Genomic DNA, 26651 nt, shown 5'->3' with positions numbered 1-26651 from the left:
GAACCCAAACTCGATGAGTTTCTGCCGTTTCGTTTAGGAGTTCCTATGGCCACCTCCCTAATCCATCATCATGACCCTGGACATCATTTAGCACGAAACTGCTCGAAAAGACAAATCCAACGAACCCAAACTCGATGCGATTCCGTCGTTTCGTTTAGGAGTTCCTATGGCCACCTCCTGACTCCATCATCAGGACCCTGGCACTAAACTGCTCGAAAAGACAAATCCAACGAACTCAAACTCGATGCGATTCCGCCGTTTCGTTTAAGAGTTCCTATGGCCACCTCCTGACTCCATCATCAGGACCCTGGACATCATCTAGCACTAAACTGCTCGAAAAGAAAAATCCAACGAACCCAAACTCGATGAGTTTCTGCCGTTTCGTTTAGGAGTTCCTATGGCCACCTCCCTAATCCATCATAAGGACCCTGGACATCATCTAGCACTAAACTGCTCGAAAAGACAAATCCAACGAACCCAAACTCGATGCGATTCCGCCGTTTCGTTTAGGAGTTCCTATGGCCACCTCCTGACTCCATCATCAGGACCCTGAACATCATCAAGCACTAAACTGCTCGAAAAGAAAAATCCAACGAACCCAAACTCGATGAGTTTCTGCCGTTTCGTTTAGGGAGTTCCTATGGCCACCTCCCTAATCCATCATCATGACCCTGGACATCATTTAGCACGAAACTGCTCGAAAAGACAAATCCAACGAACCCAAACTCGATGCGATTCCGTCGTTTCGTTTAGGAGTTCCTATGGCCATCTCCTGACTCCATCATCAGACCAGCTCAATGGTACCATAACATTGCATTGTCATCGTATTTACATAAGTATACCAAATTTCAGCTCAATCGGTTGAGGAGAAGTGGTCTTAATTTCAGTTGCAAGATTTGTCCCACACATACTAACAAGTGAAGTCAATATAAAGCTTGTAAAAAATAATCGTTCAAATTGGTTCATAATCGGCGGAGATATTGCGTATAAAAAAGTTCATCCCCAATTTTCCACCCTTGGAGGTGAAATATTTTCTTTAAATTTGCATGAAACCACCCTTTTGATAATAATAAGTTAACAAATAAGTTTATGAAATGTTTATTTCTAAATGTAATAATATCAATATAACTTTAAAAAAAAAACCGACTTCAAATGCGTGAACACAAATAATACCTATTCAACAAAAAAATAATCGTTCAAATTGGTTCATAATCGGCGGAGATATTGCGTATAAAAAAGTTCATCCCCAATTTTCCACCCTTGGAGGTGAAATATTTTCTTTAAATTTGCATGAAACCACCCTTTTGATAATACCTATTCAACAAAAAAATTATCGTTCAAATTGGTTTAAAATCGGCGGAGATATTGCGTATAAAAAAGTTCATCCCCAATTTTCCACCCTTGGGGGTAATTTTTTTTTATATTAAATTTAAATGGGACCACCCTTGAGGTATTACCTATACGCCGAAAAAAGATTTGTTCAAATCGGTTCATAATTGGCGAAGTTATCGCGTAACAAACATAGAAAAAAAAACATACGAGTCGAATTGAGAACCTCCTCCTTTTTTTGAAGTCGGTTGAAAAAAAAGGTGGCATAGGGGCCCGAGCGCCAGCCTCGCCGCACCTTAACCTATTTATTACACTGCATTAACTTAAATTATACTGGTAAATTACTAATATTAGTTAACCATGCCACCACCCCAGAGACATTTTAGTGAGAATGACAAATCCAAGATATCTTTTTTCATATTCTAATGATAGCAATAATTCAGACTGAAAAAACTTAAACACAATAAGATTGAAGAGGATCCCTTCCAATCGTGTAATGTTTCATTGCCAATAATGTGACTGTTTTGACACTAAAGTAACCAAAAATATTTTTGACTATCTATGCTATGGGAACTGTGGCAAAGTAATACTATAACATCACCCCATTCAAAATTAAAAGCGTAAAAATCTGGACAACTTGGTTTGACCAGTCCCCGAAGGCAGCGCCTGTTCACAGACATGACGGATGAGCCAGCCATCGCTTCACTCGATCATATTTTAGAGAATGTAACGACCCGCCTCACCACGCCACCACCCCAGAGACATTTTAGTGAGAATGACAAATCCAAGATATCTTTTTTCATATTCTAATGATAGTAATAATTCAGACTGAAAAAACTTAAACACAATAAGATTGAAGAGGATCCCTTTCAATCGTGTAATGTGTTATTACCAATAATGTGACTGTTTTGACACTAAAGTAACCAAAAATATTTTTGACTATCTATGGGAACTGTGGCAAAGTAATGCTATAACATCACCCCATCCAAAATTAAAAGCGTAAAAATCTGGACAACTTGGTTTGACCAGTCCCCGAAGGCAGCGCCTGTTCACAGACATGACGGATGAGCCAGCCATCGCTTCACTCGATCATATTTTAGAGAATGTAACGACCCGCCTCACCACGCCACCACCCCAGAGACATTTTAGTGAGAATGACAAATCCAAGATATCTTTTTTCATATTCTAATGATAGTAATAATTCAGACTGAAAAAACTTAAACACAATAAGATTGAAGAGGATCCCTTCCAATCGTGTAATGTTTTATTACCAATACTGTGACCGTTTTGACACTAAAGTAACCAAAAATATTTTTGACTATCTATGCTATGGGAACTGTGGCAAAGTAATACTATAACATCACTCCATTCAAAATTAAAAGCGTAAAAATCTGGACAACTTGGTTTGACCAGTCCCCGAAGGCAGCGCCTGTTCACAGACATGACGGATGAGCCAGCCATCGCTTCACTCGATCATATTTTAGAGAATGTAACGACCCGCCTCACCACGCCACCACCCCAGAGACATTTTAGTGAGAATGACAAATCCAAGATATCTTTTTTCATATTCTAATGATAGTAATAGTTCAGACTGAAACAACTTAAACACAATAAGATTGAAGAGGATCCTTTCCAATCGTGTAATGTGTTATTACCAATAATGTGACTGTTTTGACACTAAAGTAACCAAAAATATTTTTGACTATCTATGGGAACTGTGGCAAAGTAATGCTATAACATCACCCCATCCAAAATTAAAAGCGTAAAAATCTGGACAACTTGGTTTGACCAGTCCCCGAAGGCAGCGCCTGTTCACAGACATGACGGATGAGCCAGCCATCGCTTCACTCGATCATATTTTAGAGAATGTAACGACCCGCCTCACCACGCCACCACCCCAGAGACATTTTAGTGAGAATGACAAATCCAAGATATCTTTTTTCATATTCTAATGATAGTAATAATTCAGACTGAAAAAACTCAAACACAATAAGATTGAAGAGGATCCCTTTCAATCGTGCAATGTGTTATTACCAATAATGTGACTGTTTTGACACTAAAGTAACCAAAAATATTTTTGACTATCTATGGGAACTGTGGCAAAGTAATGCTATAACATCACCCCATCCAAAATTAAAAGCGTAAAAATCTGGACAACTTGGTTTGACCAGTCCCCGAAGGCAGCGCCTGTTCACAGACATGACGGATGAGCCAGCCATCGCTTCACTCGATCATATTTTAGAGAATGTAACGACCCGCCTCACCACGCCACCACCCCAGAGACATTTTAGTGAGAATGACAAATCCAAGATATCTTTTTTCATATTCTAATGATAGTAATAATTCAGACTGAAACAACTTAAACACAATAAGATTGAAGAGGATCCTTTCCAATCGTGTAATGTTTTATTACCAATAATGTGACTGTTTTGACACTAAAGTAACCAAAAATATTTTTGACTATCTATGCTATGGGAACAGTGGCAAAGTAATACTATAACATCACCCCATTCAAAATTAAAAGCGTAAAAATCTGGACAACTTGGTTTGACCAGTCCCCGAAGGCAGCGCCTGTTCACAGCAGTGTTGGCACTAATCAATTAATTTTTTAATCAATTAATTAATTTGATTAATTTTAATCATGATTAAATTAATCCTGATTAAAATAATCATGATTAAAAAAGTAATCATAATCATGATTAATTTGTTAATCATTAATCAATAATCATTAATTTGATTAACTTGATTAACTTCTTAAATGTTCTATCGAAAACAATGTTAAAACATTGAATTCTAATATTAGATGTTTGGTTTTAGGCTACAATTCTATGACAGGTCATACCTAGATAAATATAAGGTAACCTAGACTGCCCCCCGCCCCCTTCCCTCGCTGAAACTTCCGGTGCAGTCTTCCGACCTCCCGTAGGAGGATATCAGTCCACTTCCCCTACCGTTCCAGCACTTACTTGCAACCCCACACTCCCACCACCTGCCCCCCACCCCTAGCCTCCCCTGAAACTTCTGGTACGAAGTCTCCTGCACCTCCCCAACACGCAAAACCTCCTAGCTTAGCAACCCCACCCTTCTATTGAATTGCCCACGCGTGGGCCTCCCCCCGAAACTTCTGGTACGATGTCTCCTGCACCTCCCCAACACGCAAAACCTCCTAGTTTAGCAACCCCACCCTTCTATTGAATTGCCCACGCGTGGGCTTCTCCCCAAAACTTCTGGTACGAAGTCACCTGCACCTCCCCAACACGCAAAACTTCCTAGCTTAGCAACCCCACCCTTCTATTGAATTGCCCACGCGTGGCCCTCCCCCCGAAACTTCTGGTACGAACTCTCCTGCACCTCCCCAACACGCAAAACCTCCTAGTTTAGCAACCCCACCCTTCTATTGAATTGCCCACGCGTGGGCTTCTCCCCGAAACTTCTGGTACGAAGTCACCTGCACCTCCCCAACACGCAAAACTTCCTAGCTTAGCAACCCCACCCTTCTATTGAATTGCCCACGCGTGGCCCTCCCCCCGAAACTTCTGGTACGAACTCTCCTGCACCTCCCCAACACGCAAAACCTCCTAGCTTAGCAACCCCACCCTTCTATTGAATTGCCCACGCGTGGGCCTCCCCCCGAAACTTCTGTTACGAACTCTCCTGCACCTCCCCAACACGCAAAACCTCCTAGCTTAGCAACCCCACCCTTCTATTGAATTGCCCACGCGTGGGCCTCCCCCCGAAACTTCTGTTACGAACTCTCCTGCACCTCCCCAACACGCAAAACCTCCTAGCTTAGCAACCCCACCCTTCTATTGAATTGCCCACGCGTGGGCCTCCCCCCGAAACTTCTGTTACGAACTCTCCTGCTTAACTTCTATCCTGACCCAATTTTGCTGGAGGATACCGGAAGAATTGTGAGAAACAAAACTAGTGCGATAAGTGTTTTGAGTAGTGAAAATTGACGCAGTTTTTTGGGAAAACGACAGTACAACTCCAAATCCCCCCTTTGCTAGATATTTTATAAGTCGCGGGTACGCGTCTTTCCATTCTATACATAGCCAGAACGCAAGGGTGTGAAACTAATCGAGTATAGTTTGGATGTGACTTTTTTTACTAAGCTCCTCCAAACTATACACGACCAGTACGCATACGCTGCGTACTGCTCGCGTATACTTTGTAGTGACTTAGGTCAATTATCTTACTCCATAATATACATCGTCAGTACGCATACGGACTAATCATGTATGTATTGTAATAAGTTCGCAATTACAATGTATACGCGAGTACTTAGTTGCATGCTCGTCATTTTGACTTATTTACCTCTCTTTCTATTACATATTAATTCATAACTGCGTGTCTACTTTAAACATTGAATCAATTTCGACACGTGCCATTGTTTTGATAAAGAGCTTTTCAACCGACTTCAAAAAAGGAGGAGGTTCTCAATTCGACCCGTATGTTTTTTTTCTATGTTTTTAACTCCGCCAATTATGAACCGATTTGAACAAATCTTTTTTCGGCGTATAGGTAATACCTCAAGGGTGGTCCCATTTAAATTTAATAATAGAAAAAACAACCCCCAAGGGTGGAAAATTGGGGATGAACTTTTTTATACCCAATATCTCCGCCGATTATAAATCAATTTGAACGATTATTTTTTTGTTGAATAGGTATTATCAAAATGGTGGTTTCATGCGAATTTGAAGAAAATATTTCACCCTCAAGGGTGGAAAATTGGGGACGAACTTTTTTATACGCAATATCTCCGCCGATTATGAACCAATTTGAACGATTATTTTTTTGTGGAATAGGTATTATCAAAAGGGTGGTTTCATGTGAATTTAAAGAAAATATTTCACCCCCAAGGGTAGAACTTTTTTTTAATTTTTAGTTTTTTTTGTGTTCACGTATTTGAAGTCGGTTTTATTTTTTTAAAAAAGTTAATTATTGGTGTTTCATATTCTGCCATAGAAAAGATATTAATTTGTTTTGGGGCTGAATAACTCTGAAATTAAGAATTATGTATGTGAAAATGATTTTTGTTCTTGAGATAAAAGCTTATAAATAAAAATGAATATCCCTGGACATTTTACACTGCGCTTCTAGTCCCAAACTAAGCAAAGCTTGTACTATGGGTACTAGATAACGGATATAAACATACTTAAATACTTTTTTTGTAAATACATACTTATTATACATAGAAGACACCCAGTCCAATACAAACAAATATCAAAATATGTTCATGCACACAAATTAATGTTTGTACTGTGCGGGAATCGAACCCGCTACCTCCGGAACAGTTATCCGTTTCGAACCACTACACCGAACGGTCGACAATTTTAGTTAATAATGCACGTTTAACTTTCTTCATTCACTCTCACCAATAAATAATTGTTATTTAATTTGAAATCTACCTAATCAATTTAATGTCAGAAACCACTTACATTAGTGTTATAAATCTAGATTTATTATAATAATATGTAGATTCAGTAAAATAATAATATTTTATGTAAAAATTAATGAATTTAAAAATGGCATCACCGTACGTGATCTACATAGGTAGTTCTTATTTCTAATCTCGAGGACAAAGCACGACCATAATATCTAATAAATGTAATAATTTTAAATATAATTCCATATTTTATTAAATCAAATAAACTAAACACACTCTAGTCAACTGTAAGTGGTGTAGTATAGTTTGGAGCGAAGACGGAATCCATCCACGACACAAACTATACACGATCAGTACGCAAAATTCGTGTATAGTTTGTAGTGACCGACTTACAAAGAGACACTCCAAAATATACACGAGCAGTTTCCTATGGGTGCGTTCTGGCCATGTATAGAACGGAAAGACGCCGCGGGTACCTTTTCATACACTCCCAACCCTTTTCTTATGAAAATAGTAGATAGTTAATCAAATAATCAAATTAACGATTAATGATTATGATTAATTAATCTTAATCAAAATTTTTGATTAATGATTAACTAATCATAATCAAAAAAATTTGATTATGATTTTAATCATTAATTTTTAATCATTAATCAGATTAACTTTTTGCCAACACTGGTTCACAGACATGACGGATGAGCCAGCCATCGCTTCACTCGATCATATTTTAGAGAATGTAACGACCCGCCTCACCACGCCACCACCCCAGAGACATTTTAGTGAGAATGACAAATCCAAGATATCTTTTTTCATATTCTAATGATAGTAATAATTCAGACTGAAACAACTTAAACACAATAAGATTGAAGAGGATCCTTTCCAATCGTGTAATGTTTTATTACCAATAATGTGACTGTTTTGACACTAAAGTAACCAAAAATATTTTTGACTATCTATGCTATGGGAACTGTGGCAAAGTAATACTATAACATCACCCCATTCAAAATTAAAAGCGTAAAAATCTGGACAACTTGGTTTGACCAGTCCCCGAAGGCAGCGCCTGTTCACAGACATGACGGATGAGCCAGCCATCGCTTCACTCGATCATATTTTAGAGAATGTAACGACCCGCCTCACCACGCCACCACCCCAGAGACATTTTAGTGAGAATGACAAATCCAAGATATCTTTTTTCATATTCTAATGATAGTAATAATTCAGACTGAAACAACTTAAACACAATAAGATTGAAGAGGATCCTTTCCAATCGTGTAATGTTTTATTACCAATAATGTGACTGTTTTGACACTAAAGTAACCAAAAATATTTTTGACTATCTATGCTATGGGAACTGTGGCAAAGTAATACTATAACATCACCCCATTCAAAATTAAAAGCGTAAAAATCTGGACAACTTGGTTTGACCAGTCCCCGAAGGCAGCGCCTGTTCACAGACATGACGGATGAGCCAGCCATCGCTTCACTCGATCATATTTTAGAGAATGTAACGACCCGCCTCACCACGCCACCACCCCAGAGACATTTTAGTGAGAATGACAAATCCAAGATATCTTTTTTCATATTCTAATGATAGTAATAATTCAGACTGAAAAAACTCAAACACAATAAGATTGAAGAGGATCCCTTTCAATCGTGTAATGTGTTATTACCAATAATGTGACTGTTTTGACACTAAAGTAACCAAAAATATTTTTGACTATCTATGCTATGGGAACTGTGGCAAAGTAATACTATAACATCACCCCATTCAAAATTAAAAGCGTAAAAATCTGGACAACTTGGTTTGACCAGTCCCCGAAGGCAGCGCCTGTTCACAGACATGACGGATGAGCCAGCCATCGCTTCACTCGATCATATTTTAGAGAATGTAACGACCCGCCTCACCACGCCACCACCCCAGAGACATTTTAGTGAGAATGACAAATCCAAGATATCTTTTTTCATATTCTAATGATAGTAATAATTCAGACTGAAAAAACTCAAACACAATAAGATTGAAGAGGATCCCTTTCAATCGTGTAATGTGTTATTACCAATAATGTGACTGTTTTGACACTAAAGTAACCAAAAATATTTTTGACTATCTATGCTATGGGAACTGTGGCAAAGTAATACTATAACATCACCCCATTCAAAATTAAAAGCGTAAAAATCTGGACAACTTGGTTTGACCAGTCCCCGAAGGCAGCGCCTGTTCACAGACATGACGGATGAGCCAGCCATCGCTTCACTCGATCATATTTTAGAGAATGTAACGACCCGCCTCACCACGCCACCACCCCAGAGACATTTTAGTGAGAATGACAAATCCAAGATATCTTTTTTCATATTCTAATGATAGTAATAATTCAGACTGAAAAAACTCAAACACAATAAGATTGAAGAGGATCCCTTTCAATCGTGTAATGTGTTATTACCAATAATGTGACTGTTTTGACACTAAAGTAACCAAAAATATTTTTGACTATCTATGCTATGGGAACTGTGGCAAAGTAATACTATAACATCACCCCATTCAAAATTAAAAGCGTAAAAATCTGGACAACTTGGTTTGACCAGTCCCCGAAGGCAGCGCCTGTTCACAGACATGACGGATGAGCCAGCCATCGCTTCACTCGATCATATTTTAGAGAATGTAACGACCCGCCTCACCACGCCACCACCCCAGAGACATTTTAGTGAGAATGACAAATCCAAGATATCTTTTTTCATATTCTAATGATAGTAATAATTCAGACTGAAAAAACTTAAACACAATAAGATTGAAGAGGATCCCTTCCAATCGTGTAATGTTTTATTACCAATAATGTGACCGTTTTGACACTAAAGTAACCAAAAATATTTTTGACTATCTATGGGAACTGTGGCAAAGTAATGCTATAACATCACCACATTCAAAATTAAAAGCGTAAAAATCTGGACAACTTGGTTTGACCAGTCCCCGAAGGCAGCGCCTGTTCACAGACATGACGGATGAGCCAGCCATCGCTTCACTCGATCATATTTTAGAGAATGTAACGACCCGCCTCACCACGCCACCACCCCAGAGACATTTTAGTGAGAATGACAAATCCAAGATATCTTTTTTCATATTCTAATGATAGTAATAATTCAGACTGAAACAACTTAAACACAATAAGATTGAAGAGGATCCTTTCCAATCGTGTAATGTGTTATTACCAATAATGTGACTGTTTTGACACTAAAGTAACCAAAAATATTTTTGACTATCTATGGGAACTGTGGCAAAGTAATGCTATAACATCACCCCATCCAAAATTAAAAGCGTAAAAATCTGGACAACTTGGTTTGACCAGTCCCCGAAGGCAGCGCCTGTTCACAGACATGACGGATGAGCCAGCCATCGCTTCACTCGATCATATTTTAGAGAATGTAACGACCCGCCTCACCACGCCACCACCCCAGAGACATTTTAGTGAGAATGACAAATCCAAGATATCTTTTTTCATATTCTAATGATAGTAATAATTCAGACTGAAAAAACTCAAACACAATAAGATTGAAGAGGATCCCTTTCAATCGTGTAATGTGTTATTACCAATAATGTGACTGTTTTGACACTAAAGTAACCAAAAATATTTTTGACTATCTATGGGAACTGTGGCAAAGTAATGCTATAACATCACCCCATCCAAAATTAAAAGCGTAAAAATCTGGACAACTTGGTTTGACCAGTCCCCGAAGGCAGCGCCTGTTCACAGACATGACGGATGAGCCAGCCATCGCTTCACTCGATCATATTTTAGAGAATGTAACGACCCGCCTCACCACGCCACCACCCCAGAGACATTTTAGTGAGAATGACAAATCCAAGATATCTTTTTTCATATTCTAATGATAGTAATAATTCAGACTGAAACAACTTAAACACAATAAGATTGAAGAGGATCCTTTCCAATCGTGTAATGTTTTATTACCAATAATGTGACTGTTTTGACACTAAAGTAAACAAAAATATTTTTGACTATCTATGCTATGGGAACAGTGGCAAAGTAATACTATAACATCACCCCATTGAAAATTAAAAGCGTAAAAATCTGGACAACTTGGTTTGACCAGTCCCCGAAGGCAGCGCCTGTTCACAGACATGACGGATGAGCCAGCCATCGCTTCACTCGATCATATTTTAGAGAATGTAACGACCCGCCTCACCACGCCACCACCCCAGAGACATTTTAGTGAGAATGACAAATCCAAGATATCTTTTTTCATATTCTAATGATAGTAATAATTCAGACTGAAACAACTTAAACACAATAAGATTGAAGAGGATCCTTTCCAATCGTGTAATGTTTTATTACCAATAATGTGACTGTTTTGACACTAAAGTAACCAAAAATATTTTTGACTATCTATGCTATGGGAACTGTGGCAAAGTAATACTATAACATCACCCCATTCAAAATTAAAAGCGTAAAAATCTGGACAACTTGGTTTGACCAGTCCCCGAAGGCAGCGCCTGTTCACAGACATGACGGATGAGCCAGCCATCGCTTCACTCGATCATATTTTAGAGAATGTAACGACCCGCCTCACCACGCCACCACCCCAGAGACATTTTAGTGAGAATGACAAATCCAAGATATCTTTTTTCATATTCTACTGATAGTAATAATTCAGACTGAAACAACTTAAACACAATAAGATTGAAGAGGATCCTTTCCAATCGTGTAATGTTTTATTACCAATAATGTGACTGTTTTGACACTAAAGTAACCAAAAATATTTTTGACTATCTATGCTATGGGAACAGTGGCAAAGTAATACTATAACATCACCCCATTCAAAATTAAAAGCGTAAAAATCTGGACAACTTGGTTTGACCAGTCCCCGAAGGCAGCGCCTGTTCACAGACATGACGGATGAGCCAGCCATCGCTTCACTCGATCATATTTTAGAGAATGTAACGACCCGCCTCACCACGCCACCACCCCAGAGACATTTTAGTGAGAATGACAAATCCAAGATATCTTTTTTCATATTCTAATGATAGTAATAATTCAGACTGAAAAAACTCAAACACAATAAGATTGAAGAGGATCCCTTTCAATCGTGTAATGTGTTATTACCAATAATGTGACTGTTTTGACACTAAAGTAACCAAAAATATTTTTGACTATCTATGCTATGGGAACTGTGGCAAAGTAATACTATAACATCACCCCATTCAAAATTAAAAGCGTAAAAATCTGGACAACTTGGTTTGACCAGTCCCCGAAGGCAGCGCCTGTTCACAGACATGACGGATGAGCCAGCCATCGCTTCACTCGATCATATTTTAGAGAATGTAACGACCCGCCTCACCACGCCACCACCCCAGAGACATTTTAGTGAGAATGACAAATCCAAGATATCTTTTTTCATATTCTAATGATAGTAATAATTCAGACTGAAAAAACTCAAACACAATAAGATTGAAGAGGATCCCTTTCAATCGTGTAATGTGTTATTACCAATAATGTGACTGTTTTGACACTAAAGTAACCAAAAATATTTTTGACTATCTATGCTATGGGAACTGTGGCAAAGTAATACTATAACATCACCCCATTCAAAATTAAAAGCGTAAAAATCTGGACAACTTGGTTTGACCAGTCCCCGAAGGCAGCGCCTGTTCACAGACATGACGGATGAGCCAGCCATCGCTTCACTCGATCATATTTTAGAGAATGTAACGACCCGCCTCACCACGCCACCACCCCAGAGACATTTTAGTGAGAATGACAAATCCAAGATATCTTTTTTCATATTCTAATGATAGTAATAATTCAGACTGAAAAAACTTAAACACAATAAGATTGAAGAGGATCCCTTCCAATCGTGTAATGTTTTATTACCAATAATGTGACTGTTTTGACACTAAAGTAACCAAAAATATTTTTGACTATCTATGGGAACTGTGGCAAAGTAATGCTATAACATCACCACATTCAAAATTAAAAGCGTAAAAATCTGGACAACTTGGTTTGACCAGTCCCCGAAGGCAGCGCCTGTTCACAGACATGACGGATGAGCCAGCCATCGCTTCACTCGATCATATTTTAGAGAATGTAAGGACCCGCCTCACCACGCCACCACCCCAGAGACATTTTAGTGAGAATGACAAATCCAAGATATCTTTTTTCATATTCTAATGATAGTAATAATTCAGACTGAAACAACTTAAACACAATAAGATTGAAGAGGATCCCTTCCAATCGTGTAATGTTTTATTACCAATAATGTGACTGTTTTGACACTAAAGTAACCAAAAATATTTTTGACTATCTATGGGAACTGTGGCAAAGTAATGTTATAACATCACCCCATTCAAAATTAAAAGCGTAAAAATCTGGACAACTTGGTTTGACCAGTCCCCGAAGGCAGCGCCTGTTCACAGACATGACGGATGAGCCAGCCATCGCTTCACTCGATCATATTTTAGAGAATGTAACGACCCGCCTCACCACGCCACCACCCCAGAGACATTTTAGTGAGAATGACAAATCCAAGATATCTTTTTTCATATTCTAGACTGAAAAAACTTAAACACAATAAGATTGAAAAGGATCCCTTTCAATCGTGTAATGTGTTATTACCAATAATGTGACTGTTTTGACACTAAAGTAACCAAAAATATTTTTGACTATCTATGCTATGGGAACTGTGGCAAAGTAATACTATAACATCACCCCATTCAAAATTAAAAGCGTAAAAATCTGGACAACTTGGTTTGACCAGTCCCCGAAGGCAGCGCCTGTTCACAGACATGACGGATGAGCCAGCCATCGCTTCACTCGATCATATTTTAGAGAATGTAACGACCCGCCTCACCACGCCACCACCCCAGAGACATTTTAGTGAGAATGACAAATCCAAGATATCTTTTTTCATATTCTACTGATAGTAATAATTCAGACTGAAACAACTTAAACACAATAAGATTGAAGAGGATCCTTTCCAATCGTGTAATGTTTTATTACCAATAATGTGACTGTTTTGACACTAAAGTAACCAAAAATATTTTTGACTATCTATGCTATGGGAACAGTGGCAAAGTAATACTATAACATCACCCCATTCAAAATTAAAAGCGTAAAAATCTGGACAACTTGGTTTGACCAGTCCCCGAAGGCAGCGCCTGTTCACAGACATGACGGATGAGCCAGCCATCGCTTCACTCGATCATATTTTAGAGAATGTAACGACCCGCCTCACCACGCCACCACCCCAGAGACATTTTAGTGAGAATGACAAATCCAAGATATCTTTTTTCATATTCTAATGATAGTAATAATTCAGACTGAAACAACTTAAACACAATAAGATTGAAGAGGATCCTTTCCAATCGTGTAATGTTTTATTACCAATAATGTGACTGTTTTGACACTAAAGTAACCAAAAATATTTTTGACTATCTATGCTATGGGAACTGTGGCAAAGTAATACTATAACATCACCCCATTCAAAATTAAAAGCGTAAAAATCTGGACAACTTGGTTTGACCAGTCCCCGAAGGCAGCGCCTGTTCACAGACATGACGGATGAGCCAGCCATCGCTTCACTCGATCATATTTTAGAGAATGTAACGACCCGCCTCACCACGCCACCACCCCAGAGACATTTTAGTGAGAATGACAAATCCAAGATATCTTTTTTCATATTCTAATGATAGTAATAATTCAGACTGAAACAACTTAAACACAATAAGATTGAAGAGGATCCTTTCCAATCGTGTAATGTTTTATTACCAATAATGTGACTGTTTTGACACTAAAGTAACCAAAAATATTTTTGACTATCTATGCTATGGGAACTGTGGCAAAGTAATACTATAACATCACCCCATTCAAAATTAAAAGCGTAAAAATCTGGACAACTTGGTTTGACCAGTCCCCGAAGGCAGCGCCTGTTCACAGACATGACGGATGAGCCAGCCATCGCTTCACTCGATCATATTTTAGAGAATGTAACGACCCGCCTCACCACGCCACCACCCCAGAGACATTTTAGTGAGAATGACAAATCCAAGATATCTTTTTTCATATTCTAATGATAGTAATAATTCAGACTGAAAAAACTTAAACACAATAAGATTGAAGAGGATCCCTTCCAATCGTGTAATGTTTTATTACCAATAATGTGACTGTTTTGACACTAAAGTAACCAAAAATATTTTTGACTATCTATGGGAACTGTGGCAAAGTAATGCTATAACATCACCCCATTCAAAATTAAAAGCGTAAAAATCTGGACAACTTGGTTTGACCAGTCCCCGAAGGCAGCGCCTGTTCACAGACATGACGGATGAGCCAGCCATCGCTTCACTCGATCATATTTTAGAGAATGTAACGACCCGCCTCACCACGCCACCACCCCAGAGACATTTTAGTGAGAATGACAAATCCAAGATATCTTTTTTCATATTCTAATGATAGTAATAATTCAGACTGAAAAAACTTAAACACAATAAGATCGAAGAGGATCCCTTTCAATCGTGTAATGTGTTATTACCAATAATGTGACTGTTTTGACACTAAAGTAACCAAAAATATTTTTGACTATCTATGCTATGGGAACTGTGGCAAAGTAATACTATAACATCACCCCATTCAAAATTAAAAGCGTAAAAATCTGGACAACTTGGTTTGACCAGTCCCCGAAGGCAGCGCCTGTTCACAGACATGACGGATGAGCCAGCCATCGCTTCACTCGATCATATTTTAGAGACATTTTAGTGAGAATGACAAATTCAAGATCTTTCTTTTTAATTTAATAAAAATAACAATTCAGACTGAAGATAATCTTGACAATGGAGGGGATCACTTTATTGTCATTATGTTTTATTATTAATTTATGCAACATAGTATTAAAAATAGGTCAAGTTGCGGCGGGAGTGGCCCCATTGACCATCCCTAAAGCCAACTGTATTTTTTTACATACAATATAAAAAAAATCGGAACACCGCGGTTTAGATAGCAAGAAACAAACGGACATATTCATTACGTCACGGTCATTGCATGGGTTCAAATATTATATGTGCTCCCTCGAAAACCTACTCTCCACATAACCGTTTAAAGCACTTTATATATCTATAAAAGTACCTATGTTCTTCAGTGTAACCTACGACGCAGCGTGCATTGCTTATTCAAGTAAGGCGAAAAAAAAGGCTACCCCTGTACATTATTTCAGCTTCAACCAAACCAACGCGTGCAGATTGCCATCGCCGGCGCGATCATAGGCCAATGACTGGTCGTGCGACCTGTCATTCGCCTATGATCGCGTCGGCGATGGTGATTTGCATGCGTTGGTTTGGTTGAAGCTTACTTTTACAAAATGACAATTATACGATATCCATTATATGCTGGTAAGAACAATTCCGTTCAGTTACGCTTAAAATGGCATATAACTAACAAAAAATCAACACACCCATTGCTCGTTGCCTCCGGAACCATGCATATGTTTGTTATATTGGCATACTCGTACTTGTACCTAGACTTCCTGACATTCCGTCGACGCTGAGGCATTCAATTGGCACAAGTGGGACATTATCAAGCGGTTATTAACCTTACCTTGATTCGTCACCCCTGCATCTTCTCTCCGGTCTCTTCCCCCTCAACTTCACGCCCGCAGCTATGCGGCTGTCGAACTCCACACTCTTCGCTTCGATGTCGTTACCTTCCCCAAGACGTCCGCCGGTGTTTCCCACAGCATCAGCAACATCAGCCCACAGGCTGGCGTGTCCCCCCAACAGTCGTCCACGTCTATCCTTCAGTTCGCCCTTCAGCGATATCATAACATCTCTTCTTCAATTTGGTTGACCGAGAAAGCTCCTATTCTAAAATCAAACACCAATGTAAATGGATTTATACTCCAAGTGACGACGCTATACCGATCCACCCCTACAGTGTAGAGATGATATTTAACATAGCCCATTCCCCCGATACTTCACTATCTCCACTCACACCACCACACACGCATAACTCATATACACAAAACCAACATGCCCAAACAAAAACCACCAAATTTTGAATTCATGCGAAATGAGTATAAAAAAGCAAAAATAAATAAATAATGCACGTGTATAGGCGTGTCAGCTTGATTTTAATTGATTTTAAAATATATTTACACAAAAGAATTGTCAATTGATTGATGAGGTGAATTATATTTACACTTTCCGAGAAACTGCGTAAAAATAAAAAAATATATAAAAAAAGTAATCTAAAGAAGCTGCGGGTACACTACATTATTAAGCAAAAGTTTATCGTCGACTAATTTATCGCGCGAAACTAAAATTTTGATATCCGATTTTTCTTGGACCCGACCTAACGCTACGTACAATTGGCCATGACTGAACACGTCCGACCGCAAGTCTACGCCTACCCGATTTATAGTCTGCCCCTGACTCTTATGAACAGTCATGGCATAACACAGAGCTAAGGGGAATTGCCGTCGCGTCATTTCGATGGGGCTATCCGGTTCGATTGGAGCTTTAAACAAGATACGCGGAATCAAAAATTCGTTTGTTTCGCCTGGCTTGCGAACGGTTATTATGCGCGGCGTAGTTTTCACGACGATAACTTTTGTGCCATTGACCAGTCGGTCTGAAAAACTAAGATTGCGGATTATCATGCACACGCATCCTACTTTTAGTGTTAGATCATGTTCTGGAACACCCTTTGGCTGCAGTTTATTTAACGCGTCCGCGCCTAAAAATATATCGTCCGCGTTATCGGAAAGGACTTTATCGATTGAATAAAAGTGTAACGGTTCCGACTCTACTCTATCTAATACTATGGAATTAATTTCCCTAACGTTTTGATTGTGTGTGGTGAGTATTGCTCGACCAGCACACGTGTCCGGTTCAATAATGACAACATGTGAAAAAACAAAATCTATTAAATCGTTCAAATCTGTAACATAAGAAAGGTGGGAAGTTAAATCTACTAAATTTAAAATTGAACGATTCACCTTTACAGTTTGAACCGGCAATTGATTCGATCCCAGTTTTAATAAAAAGTCAGAATACTCTGGGTCGTCTCTGTTACGTTGGGAAGTGCTCAAGTTGAAAATTTTAATTTGTTCCCAAATCGGTGAGGACTTGACTGAACAATTGATTACGTCAGAGTTACTTTTAGCTTTTACTACGACAGGAGGTATCTGACGGAAATCTCCTGCGAAAATTACGATTTTCCCACCAAAAAGCCTGTTACACTTCATCAAATCGCGGAGAGACCTATCAAGCAGGTGAATTAAATATTTGTGAGCCATAGGGGCTTCGTCGTAAATAATAACGTCAGCTTGTCGAACAAGCTCAGCGCGCTGCGAACCATTGGTAATGCTCCAGTAACCAAGATCATCTACGGGGTTGAGGGGGAATTTAAACATGCTATGTGCCGTAATGCCGCCTACGTAATTTTGCGCCGCGATACCTGAACTCGCCGTACACAAGACAATTCCTGAATTTCCGCGTGCGTGTGCAGTAATTACATTTAAAAGCAAAGTTTTACCTGTTCCGGCAGGCCCGTCAATGAAAATGGCAGTATTGTTAGAGTTTCGGAACTCGCTGTCACTCAGGAGAGTGTGAATATAACTAAACACGAGGTTTTGGTCGGGGGATAATTTTGGTAGCCAGCTACTCACGAACGTGTTTAACTCGTCGCGATTATATTCGACGCGCTCGCGGCCTACTTCGGTCGAATCGTCTATAACGCCCGGTAACCCTTGCTCGACAAGGGATGTCCCATGTTTACGCAATAACCGGTCGATTTGGACGAGACAAAGTTTGTACGCTTTTTCTGCGTCATCGGATAAACGCTGCAAAAAATCCTGACCAATTAAATGTTTGTACTTATCCCACAAAGAAACGACCCTAACCCCGTTCACAGCTAAGAGTACGAAAAAGTTACGCAGCCGTGGTCCAGTCAAAAATGTAGATGCTTCCTGCATAGCAATCTCATACTCCGCTTCATCGTCCGCGATCCCGAGAGCTTTCGCAGCTTCCTGGAAAGTTTTGCACAATGGACCACCAAGTTTATATAAATCGTCGTAACTACGACACGGCTGAGACGCTAAAAGAAGACGCAAGTAAAATAATTCACCTCTGTTTGGCGCGACCCAGAATAAACGCGACACTAATTCGCCCCTTTGCCGTCTTGTCAAAAATTTATTATTGCTCAATTCAAAGATTTCTACGTTTTTTGTGGTGGGACGTCGTGAATGTACAATAAACCGCTCGTAAAAATCTAAATACGTTATGTTATCAAACTGTTCACCGAGAGGCCTTTTAAAATAAGTTATTAAGTCCGAATGAGCGCGGCGCGCGGCATCTGCTTCGGTTCCCGGCTTGAAAAAGATGGATTGTTGGCCCTCAAGGTGTACGGCGAGCTGCTTTACGTTCGGTTCGCGAGCTGTTACGTCAAACTCTAAAATGCGCCACGTCGCTTCGCAAGAACCAAGGTAACGTTTGGTGACATACTGCTCGATTTCATTGTTTTTATCTGAATCGGGAACGACTGTAACGCGCGATTCGTCAGGACCTTTGGTCATGTATTTGAATAGATATTTGACGATCGCGCGTGCGGAATATGCTAATAAATTTATGTGACAGTCATACTTGAGGAGAAGAGCGGCATTGTACGGAACGACCCACAAATCACTAACCGTTATGTCTCTATTTCTAAATTTAATGGTGGCTTGGTTTTTACTATCACGGCGTAAATGAACAAAACCTTTGTCATCGCAGTAAGTTACAGCCGTTTCAGATTTGGGGAAATACTTTGTGCATTTCATTTTTTCAGTATCCCAACATGGCAAATCTGTTCTATGTGGAGGTCCACATGGGCCGTGTATCATGTGATCAAGCACAGCCTTGCGTAATCTACCACCTGCCTCAGAAGGAGGAGGGATATCTGCCCTTACAAATTGATCGATTTCAAAATTTTGTATGGGACCACCCCCTTCGATTCTAAAACAAATGTGGGCATGGGGCAGTCCTCGTTTTTGAAACTCTATGACATGCATAATATACATACATCTACCAAACCAAGCACCAGTTCTAAGGTCTTTTAAAAGTTGTGCGAGTTTCAAGTTAAAAACTCTCGCACAAATTAAAGGATTAGGCCTTTGTCCTTGTGGAGTAGATTGTTGGATCTCGGGCCACTTTGGATTGCATGTCATCGTTAAAAAGTATGATGGAGTGCCCAGTCTATTGACCAGTGCAATCGCATCCATATATTTAGTTTTCATATACCGTGGACCTCCAGTAAATGTATTGGGCAGATAGACACGTCCCGGCACAACACCGCCCTCTCCCCGTATGGTTTCATCTGCTGCTATCTGGTTACTTATCTCTACTGAGTTTTCTACTTCCTGAAGGGGAGCAGATCTAAGAGCAGCATCTGAGGAATGATTCTGCATGTTAAAAATGTACCTAAGTCGTTCCTCTGAAATTCTACAAAACATATCTACTATCCATTCCTCAGAAAGTCTGTTCAACTCTGAAAACCGCGGCTCAGATAGCAACAAACAACGGACGTATTTATTTTGTGTTAGTTTTACGCCGTTGTTATCGAGTCTATTCGGTAACCAACCGGGATTACCGTGTGGATACAGCAAAGGATATTGGAAAGTTTCATACAGCGGATGTAAAATGTCTACAGTGTGCGGTTTTCGAGCACCTATGCGCCATATGACTATAGCTTTAGGAATATAGCGTTCGCGTTCTGTGCTCAGAATTGCGGCTATTTCCGAACCGATTGGCATGTCTCCCAAAATATTACCATGGGAGCGTCGCGACGTGGGTTCAAATATCAAATGTGCCTCCTCGGAAGGCTCCTGACTTAAACGTTTAAAACAATCTATGTACGGACTAACATTATGCATAAAATTGGTAATGCAGCGAACTACCTCCATGTCTAAATTTTGGCTTACAGCTGTCCTTTCCCTTTCGTCGTAAATGTACATACCGATAGGATTATATGTGTCAGTGTAAGCTAAATCAAAAACGCGATGGTAAGTTCGGCCCTGAATTTTTAAGAAAGACACACCGGAATTTGGTTGATGAAAACCATGAGAAACGCCTAATGCGCTAAACGAAAACAAATTATTGAAAGCTCGCGGTCTTAGAAGGAAAGCTGGGTGGGAATAGAACTCTTCGGTTAACGGCGGTAAATTTTGAACATTATATGCTCCAGAACCACAACACCACTTGACTCTACCTTTTTCCTCAACAAAAATTCGCGCCTGACATTGAGGACATCTGTGACTGTCATTTAAAGATATTTTTTTAAAAGAATGAGTCTGAATTGAATCTAAGTCATCGTTTTGTTTTTGTCCGATCAAAATATTGGAATTACGCAACGCGGGTTCTAAGTTTCGATTTACTACATTATATTGTTTTGACGCTTCTTTATTAACTTCCGGGTGTTGTTGCGAATACCGTTTAACCGAGTCCCTATGAACGGATGGATTATTTTGAGTGTATCGTTTTACCGCGTCCCTGTTAACGGAGGGATTGTTTTGAGAGTATCGTGTAACCGCGTCCCTGTGAACGGAAGGATTTTTTTGAACGTACCGTTGAACCGCGTCCCTGTTAACGGAGGGATTGTTTTGCGAGTAACGTTTTACCGCGTCCCTATTGATAGTTGGGTTCTGGGTAGCATAACGTTTTACGGCCTCTCGGTGTTTAAGAGTTTTGGTTGACGTTACGTTACTAACCCGACCGCTATTTAAATCGACCCGATCAATTACAACGACTGGCTTTAATTTCAATTTGACATCAGAATGTGTAGTACTGACGGACAAAGGTTTCGCATCATGGGCAATTTTTAACGCAGTTAAATCTACTTTCTCAAGAACCACAACTGGTTTTAATTTTTCATTAATTAATTTAGATTTTTTCGGTGCGGAAGAATCTACTTTAGATTTAGATGATCTCTTTTTTTTGGGTCGACCTCGTTTGGTTGATTGCACCGGTGCAATGTCTATTGATTCTAACTCAACTTTTTCAAGGACTACGACAGGTTTCAACGTTGTTAATTTCGCGTCGCGTGGCTCGAGTGGGACGACGGGATCTAAGTTTAGCGCAAAATTTACTACAGTTAATTTATGTATAGAATATTGCGCCGAGGTATACGCATGTCCTATGAACAGTAATTTTGCGAGATCTTCTAAATTTTGGCAACAAAACAAACGCGCCTTATTTTGAGTTTCGTCCCGATGATTAAATTTATTATTGATGCCAACCGCATGGCTATTAAATAAATAAAATTTGTTGCCAAATTTCCAAAAAGAAACCGTATAATTGTTCCCGGTGAACAAGTAACTATCCCGAGTATCGTTACGTTCGCGAGTGAATACACGGTCGCGCAAAATATGAACTAATTGCAATGTTGCAACATCAACATCGCGCAGTGAAGCTGGAAAAAGCCCGTTTTCAATCCAGTTGGGTTCCATTGCATTAATGTTAACCGCGAAGTTCCCTACTCGATAATCATTTGGCAATTCGTCTGGTAATAAGAAAACGTGGTCCCGAGGTTTGCACTGCAAGTAAAGTAAATCACCGTACTGAAGAATAGTATTGATATCCGCAACATCAAACACGGCCCGATTTTTAATAACTGACAAAGCGGAAGCACACGCTGACATGGCTACACACTGTGCATTATTACCTTTATACCGTGCATCGCCTTGATGGGACAATCCTTTACCAGAAATTAATAATTAATTAATAGTTATAGTCTGACAATGAAGTCGCGCATAATAATTTATGAATAAATAATTCGAAAAAATTGAAATTTGTTTCGAAAAGTGCAAGTGGTTTCTCTATTTCCAGATAATATTATGCTGATACTACCTCATCAGGAAAAAAATAACGAAATATTAATAAAAAGATACAAGTCAATTTTCGCTTAAAAGTGTTGTCATAAAAAATAGAAATGTGTAAAGAACGTAACTTCATTATAATTTAGAATTATAAAAAAATGTTATATGTTCATTATCATAAAACGCCTAAACATCACCTTGTAGCAATATCAAACATGCTAATTTGGAGGTACCTACACACATAAGAAAACAAAATGGCAAACTTAATGTCAACAAACATGTTTTTTTAAAAATCAATCATCAATAAGTTCATATAAACCCTTGGTTATGCAATAAACGTGACAAATTGACAATGCCTACTTGATTAATTACCTATTTTGTTTTAGTGATTGAAAATAAGTTTGATGCATACCTACTTAAAAGTTCAAATAGAAAGCTTACATAATGCCAATAAGGCAATGGGTACCTAATTTCTGCTTATATCAAATATACTCATATACCTACCTACCTGTTTATTCATAAAAATATGTTAATAAGTAATTTGTTTACTTATTAAATTGTGTACCAAACAATAATTTACTACTATCAAATTAATAATATTTTAATACTATGTAATACATTATTCTAGACTTCAATTGTCAGAAAAAAAAATATTATCTTAGACTGTAATTTTCAGAAAAAAAATCTTTAATTAGGTAATGCTTCTACATACCTATAACATGAATCAAAAGAAATGTAGAATTTAGTTGCTGTAAAAATGGAAATTAATCAAAAATATTATAATAGGACCAATTTCAAACATGATAACTATTGATAGTGTAAACTTCAATCAATTGGTGCAAATCTATTTGAATTTAATTAATTTATGTCAAAAGTAAACCTGTGTAATTAAAATAAATAAATAAAATAAATAAATAAAAAAGATAAAATGAATGATAATATTACCACTCTATTATAGCAGGTAAATTATTGATTAGTATAATTATTAATCTTAACTTCTAATAGGCTAGCTAGATGGTCAGATCCAGACTTATCTAATTAAAAAAAGTATAGTAAGATGAATGTCAAATCAAAATCGACACACTAAAATCAAAATATTGATCAATAAATAGTACAAATATATCAAACGCAGGATTTAAGTATTGTATCAAATGCTAGTCCTATTGCAAATCTGATGATAACAGGTTTTCAAATAATATTCAAACTGCATTGGTACTTATTATGATATTACTAAATGTAAGAAGTATTCAATCAAGTTCTTATTAATGTTTTGATTGAGCGGTTCAATTATCTTAACACTACACTGAAATAGTAATTAATTTAGAAGCCATTGCACATGCTCTATCACAAAATATGCTTGGTTTATAATAAATACTAAAGAAAACAGTAAATTGTATTAAAAACAAATGCCTACCAGTTAAGGTATGTAATGATGGAAATCAATGATTATACAAATTAGTACTAACCTATTTTACTGTAACTGTACCATTTTGCAGTAAGTTCATATTACAACAAGTAATTTTATTAGGCTAATCCTACCTAAAAAATGCATTGCATTGATACAATATTTCCTAAAATAAAACTAATGCAAATTCAAATAACAGGCTTACCTAACCCCATTGAGACAATAAGTAGGTACCTACCTACCTAATTTCTGCTTATCAAACATACCTAAATTAAATTAGTAATAATATGAATCAAAAGAAATTTAGAATTTATGTTTCTGTAAAAATGAAAAATATTATAGGACCTTAGATTAATAATCTAAGTAGGTATAGGACCAATTTCAAACATGATGAATATTGATAACTTCAATCAATTGGTGCACATCTATTTGAATTTAATTAATTTATGACAAGAGATAAACTTATGTTATTACTACCACTATTCAAGTAGGTAAATTATAATTAGTATAATTATTCATCTTGATTTATAAAAGGCTAGATATTATGGTCAGATCCAGACTTATACAAGTTCAAAAAAAGTACCTACCTATACCCAGTAAGATGAATGTCAAATCAGAATTCAACACACTAAATTGAAAATATTGATAAATAAATACAAATATAACAAGCGCAGGATATAAGTAGTATCAAATGCAAATAATCCTATTGCAAATCTGAAGGTTTTCAAATAATATTTAAACTGCATTGATATTACCTACCAATATTTGAGAAGGATTCAATCAAGTTCTTATTATTGATTTGATTTGAGAGCAAATCAATTATTTTAACTACACTGAAACATTAATTAAATTAGATGTGATTCAATAAATGCTTTGTTTATAATAAGAACTAAAGGTATGCTTACTTGTGTATTTTAAATACCTAATGTAACACCAATTTCAACAGTAAATAATCCTACATGTAAAATTATTTTACATAACTATTCATATGAAAACCATCTCAGAGTAAGAAGATCTAAATAACTTTAATGAGAATTTATGTTCATCAACAATGAAATGATAACTTGCCTGTTAGGACATTATTAATACAAGTACCTTGTGTGGAATTGACATGTTTCAAAATATAAAGATTTCTTACGTGTTATTAACTATTTACTGTTAGGCATGGACCTTTTTTATAGGTCCATGATTGTAGGTAGATAAAGGTAATTTATGTAACTTGGCAAATAGAATAAGGGGCTACGCCCTTGTCAACCATATTTAGAAAATGTGTGAAGTTATTGACTTGAAAAAGCTAGATCTTAACGAACAGACTCAAAATAAAGAAACAACGATAGAGAAATCCTATAAATTTGCAATTATGAACTACCTACAACACCATTGCCATGTCAATTAGAAAAGAAGAAAAATGGCGGTCCATAACTATTCATCAAAGCCAAACATAGTATATTTTTAACGAACCAAAGGACCTAAACACAGAAAATAATGGAAAGAAGAACAAATAAGACTTTAAATGACTTACCCGTGGCGATGCAGACGGCCGTGGTGGAATCGTAGTTGAAGCGGGGCATCGTGAAACTGCAATTATACACATTTAATGAACTAAAGAACCACAAATTATGGCACTGAAGAACCTAAAATACACTTAAAACTTCGATCATTACACTTTAAAAAGTTTTAAACCATAAAAAGTTGTTTGTTTAACATTATTTCATTTGTTTTACAATGGCGTCCCCTTCAACAAAAATGATGCCTACACTAACGGAACGATGAAAAGAAACAATTAAGTTAATATATCATCAAAATTGATTTGTACAATAGTATTTTATTATTTGACAAACCTATGGATAATAATTTTAATAATATTTACACATAACTTACCGCGATGAAACAAGATGCAAAACAGTTGCGACCGAGAGGGAGGCGGAAGTGAATGAGCGCGAAATGTCTCAGGCAAACTTTTTTTTCCTACAAAACTTATGACCATAGACAACTTTTGTTTGGTGGTGTTTAACCTATTGGTCACCAACCTATTTCGCCTGGAACAGTAAAAAAATATATTTCTGTTTTGAAAATAAAGATTTAGGGTTTTAGGCAATCGCAAAAATACGCATAAAATAACTTAAGCATTTCTATAAGTATTTTTTATCAAAGAAATATTGCACGGAAATGTTAAACGTTTTGTATTTTAAAAAAGACCATGGCGCTCTAACGGATATAGAACGCAACTCAGATTTTATTTAATCTGATTTGATTATGATGATTAATTATGATAGAAAAATAATTATTAATAACAATCGGTTATCTATACTTATAATATATCTGTAGAGAGGTCAATTCTGTACATGAAATATATTTTCAAAATAACTATCAGGGGGTAATTAGTGATCGATACTGATGCCAAAAATGCAATCAGTAAAATTTTTGTCTATCTGTCTGTCTGTATGTTCCTTATAGAAACAAAAACTACTCGACGGATTTTAACGAAACTTGGTACAATTATTCTTCATACTCCTGGGCAGGTTATAGGATACTTAGGAATTCCCACGGGAACGGGAATTAGCGGGAAAATCCTTTTGTATGAAAAATCTAAACCGCTTAAGTTAGACGCTTGAAATTTGGCATATAAGTACCTTAGTAAACTTAAAGCTTAGTTACAACAAGGAATTTCCAAAATTCCCA

The 26651-nt window shown here is 37.7% G+C and overlaps 1 long non-coding RNA gene across 2 annotated transcripts in view; it reads right to left on the bottom strand.

Moving 5' to 3' along the window:
- LOC135087430 (uncharacterized) overlaps positions 1-25919 on the bottom strand; it is a 38843-nt gene extending 12924 nt beyond the window's left edge. The window contains exons 1-2 of one of the 2 annotated variants that reach the window (XR_010260815.1): positions 25851-25919; positions 25492-25547 (exon numbers count right to left, since the gene is read on the bottom strand). This is a non-coding gene — a long non-coding RNA (uncharacterized LOC135087430). Of the gene's footprint in view, positions 1-25491; positions 25548-25633; positions 25649-25850 lie in introns of those variants that run through there. The other variant, XR_010260816.1, reaches the window with a different exon arrangement.
- Positions 25920-26651: the final 732 nt, after the last annotated feature.

The sequence above is a fragment of the Ostrinia nubilalis genome, assembly GCF_963855985.1.
Source record: "Ostrinia nubilalis chromosome W unlocalized genomic scaffold, ilOstNubi1.1 SUPER_W_unloc_9, whole genome shotgun sequence".
Taxonomy (NCBI): domain Eukaryota; kingdom Metazoa; phylum Arthropoda; class Insecta; order Lepidoptera; family Crambidae; genus Ostrinia; species Ostrinia nubilalis.
This window is presented reverse-complemented; position numbering and strand designations above follow the sequence as displayed.